The following is a 3,986-nucleotide window of genomic DNA, read 5'->3' as shown; positions in this document are numbered from 1 at the left end:
TGAGAGGAGACAGTCCTTTGGCTCAGCTTGTGCGTTTCACAGTGCCCTAGGTATGGTCACTTCCCCCTGTCTCTCTCTAGTTTGTTTTGCTGCTGGTAAAATGAATAAATAAATAAAAAACAAACCTATGGATAAGCAAGGGAGAAAAGCAGGTTGGTAGGAGAACTCAGTGGTCAAACCTCAAAAACTATCAGGAAAAATGCAAGTACTCCTGTTGCTAGATATGACTTCAAACTTAAAAATCTTCCAGGGCTTTGAATTGATGCTGTGCGTATGACAGGAGTGCAGATGGCATGGGAGACGCTGACAGCACGGCATTATGGGTCTGTCATACAGAAAGTGACTGGAAGCTCATTGTCACTTTGCATTAGGGTGGCCATCATTCTTATGTTCCCTGCACTGACTTTTTGAATAGGACCAGTGTGGGGACATGTTGTTTTCATAAGCCAAGTGTGTTTGAATTTAAAAAACAAAACAAAATGACTATAGGATCAAAGGAAAGTAGGGCTGAAAGGGACCTCATGAAGTCATCTAGTCTAGCTCGCAGCTCAAAGCAGGATATTCCCTGACTAAACCATCCCAGCCAAGCATCTGTCCAACCTACTCTTGAAAATGTTCAGGGATGGAGATTCTGCAGCATCCTTAGGCAGCCTGCTCCAATGCCTGACCACCCTCGTAGTTGGAAAGTTCCAACCTAAATTTACTCTGCTGCAATCTGAGTTGTTTGCTTCTAATCCTGTCCCGTACAGCCACAGAATAAAAATCCATCTCTGTCCTTGTCCTTCAGGTATTTGAAGACTGCTATCAAATCCCTCCCCCCCCTTCAGTTTTCTCTTCTCCAGATTAAATAACCCTAATTCTTTCATCTTTTCTTCATAAATTATGCTTTACAGACTCCTAATAATTTTTGTGGCTCTCTGCTGGTCTCTTTCCAATCGGTTTACATATTTCTTAAACTGTGGGGCCCAAAACTGGACACAGTACTCCAGGTGTTGCCTCACCAGAGCTGAATGGAGCAGAAGAATGACTTCCCTTCATTTTTAAGTCACAGTCCTGTTAATACAACCACCATGCTGTTGACTTTTTTTTTTTTCCAACAAGTTTTTTGCACGCTGCTGGCTCATATTCAGGTTATGGTCCACTGTAACCCCCAGGTTCTTCTCTGCAGTACTGTAGTCAAACTAGTCACTCTCCACCATCTGTGTCTTTGCATGCACTTATTCTGTCCCAAGTGCAGAACTTTGCACTTGACCTTGCTGAAGCTCATCTGATTGATTGCAGACTATTTTTCCAGTTTATCCAGGTGATTCTGGATTTTAGCCCTACTCTGGAGTATCTGCAACTCCACCCAACGTGGTGTCATCTGCAGATTTACTAAACATACGCTTGGTCCCCTTATCCAAATCATTAGTAAAGATTTAAACAATACTGGACCCAGGGCAAACCCCTGGGGAACCCCATTTTATACCGCCTTCCAACTAGACATTGAGCCTTTGTGGATAAAAATACAACCAGCTTTGTATCCACCTTATAGTACTTTTATCTAGTTTGTATTTCCTTACCTTATTATTAAGAATGTAGTGGGAGATGGTGTCAAAAGCCTTGCTAAAGTCAAGGTATACTGGGCATTTATACACGTGCACCAGGGGGAGTGGCAGGGTCGCTTTAATTAGAGTGGCTCCAAGAGCCGCTTCTATTAAAGCGCCAGAAATGTCACGTGTATCAGCATCCCCACACTGAAAAATGGTGGTGGGGGCGCTTTAACTCAACAAGCTTTAGTTAAGGTGCCCCCACCACCATTTTTCAGTGGGGACGCTGATACATGTGCTGCTGGAGTCTGCTGAAGCATGGTAATTTTGACACCCCAGCAGACTGTATTAATTGAGTCTCCTCCAACATGCTGTAATTACAGCTTGTCAGAGGAGCCTTGATGCACATGTATAGGTGCCCATTATGCCCAGTGCTTCCCCCTCCACTCTCCCCATCCACAACTGTCACCCTATCATAGATGGACAGCCAGTTAATTAAGTATACCTTGCTCTCATCAAATCCATGTTGGCTGTTCCTGATCACGTTGTTCTTCCTCTAGGTGTTTTGCAATTGATTCCTCGAGAACCTGCACCATCATCTTTTCAAGTATTATGGTTAGTCTGACTAGGCTGTAATTTCCCCTTGCCACCACCTTTTCTTTCTTAAAAATGGGCACTCTATTTGCTGTTTTCTAATTTATTTGAGACCCTACCTGACCTCCACCGGTTCTCAAAGAAAATAGCCAGTGGCCCTGAAATTACCTCAGCTAATTCTATTATGCAGCTGACTTTCTTCCCCCAGCTGTGTACCTGTCTGCCACTCCAGGATTTCTTCCTAATTCACAGTTATTTTTAAGAAAGTCAGCAGTTCCACATACCTTTGCAAAAGATTGTTCTTTCCACACAGATACATTTCTATCCTATTTTTTTTCGTTCTATTTAAGGAGTGAAAAATATCAGTCTCTGCATGAGATTTATGCCTTCCCAGGCCCCTGGCCTGGCATATAGGCCCTGTCCCTTAAAGCTTTTTCTTTGGAATGCAGTTGGCCATTGTTTGAGAATAACACCTTGCAGTGTCTCTCCATAAGGCTGCTTAATAGCAACTGGTTATTGAGAAATCAAACCTGTTGCGCTTGTCAACAAACCAACTGGTGACTTTTTGGACCAACTCTTGTATGTCCTTCCCAACTGTACACTTGGGCCAATAAAAGCTATCATCCACAAAAATCCTTGCCCCTCACGTATGATCATTAGCTGTTGCTGGAGACCAAACATTCAGGTAGCTCGATTTGCCTGATGTATAGTGTACTAAAAAATTAATCTTGCATAAAGATGTATCAGTGACACTTAGCTTCATTGACTTGTGAAAATAGATTCTAAAATCTAATAATAATGTATGAAAGTGTTTCCTTTTTCAGTGTTGACTTTTCTACCTTTCATTGACTGACCACTTATTCCTGTGACAGGGAGAGCAGAAGTACCCAAACTATCTTTTCTACACTATTTCTTATTTGATGCCGTATTTTCTTGCATATAATACACCTCTGAATGTAATATGCATCTTGTTTTTGAAAAGCAGAATGGAGAAAAAAAGATCTTTCCTTTGTAGTAAGTACCTGAGTAGCAGCGGGTAGGGAGCCAAGCCTGCTCATTTTTCTGTTCTGGGTGAGTCCTGTGTAGATTTTACTTTCTGCCTTACTGGAAATAATAAAACTGCACTTACTGCATTTCTTGCATATAATGCTCACTGCAACTTCCAGTAGCTGGTTTTTGGAAGAAATGGTATGTGTTTGTATGCAAGAAAATAATAGTGTATTGTTATCATAACCTTTCTTATTAATATCTTCTCCAAGGTAGACAGTTCCAATGTTTTCAATCCTTTTTCCTTCAAAAGTATTTTTCATGTCTTTATTCATGTTTATTCTTGTTTCTTTTGAATCTCTTTAGTTCTGAAATATCCTTTATGACAGGGGTAGGGAATTATTTTGACTGGAGGGCTGCTTAACAGGTTTTGCTGAGCTGTTGTGGGCTACAAGGGTAGTTTTGGTCCCTGATTGCCATCTTGGGACCGGAAATCCCACTGCTGACCTTTGCCACTGGAAGTTCCTTCCCTTGCCCTGGAAGTACTCCAGGGCGGAAAAACCCCCAAATCATATAGTAAAAAATCAAACATGTACTATAACTTATTTTAATTTTATTTTAAAGATATTTTTCTCCTGATTTATATTTATTTACATAATGTATCTAGAGGCAAATGCATAATAGTTCAAAATACAGTCCTACTCTTGTATATTGTGTGTGGGTGATAAGCGGGTATATGTGTGTGGGGGGGGTGTAGTTGTGGAGTTGGGTGTGTGTGTTTGAGGGAGTGTGGGGTGTAGGTACTGTGGGTGTGGATGTGGGGTATGCGGTTGGGGTGGGGTGGGGACAGTGGGAGGGTGCGGGGTTATGGTGAGT

General features: G+C 41.8%; 1 protein-coding gene across 1 annotated transcript in view; it reads left to right on the top strand.

The window, feature by feature from the left end:
- The first annotated feature begins 10 nt into the window (after positions 1-10).
- LOC102384121 (S phase cyclin A-associated protein in the endoplasmic reticulum) overlaps positions 11-3,986 on the top strand; it is a 140,854-nt gene continuing 136,878 nt past the window's right edge. Inside the window, exon 1 of the mRNA XM_025210842.1 lies at positions 11-50. The gene's annotated coding sequence lies outside the window, so the exon portion shown is untranslated. The remainder of the gene's footprint in view (positions 51-3,986) is intronic.

The sequence above is a fragment of the Alligator sinensis genome, unplaced genomic scaffold, assembly GCF_000455745.1.
Source record: "Alligator sinensis unplaced genomic scaffold, ASM45574v1 scaffold319_1, whole genome shotgun sequence".
NCBI lineage: Eukaryota > Metazoa > Chordata > Crocodylia > Alligatoridae > Alligator > Alligator sinensis.
This window is presented reverse-complemented; position numbering and strand designations above follow the sequence as displayed.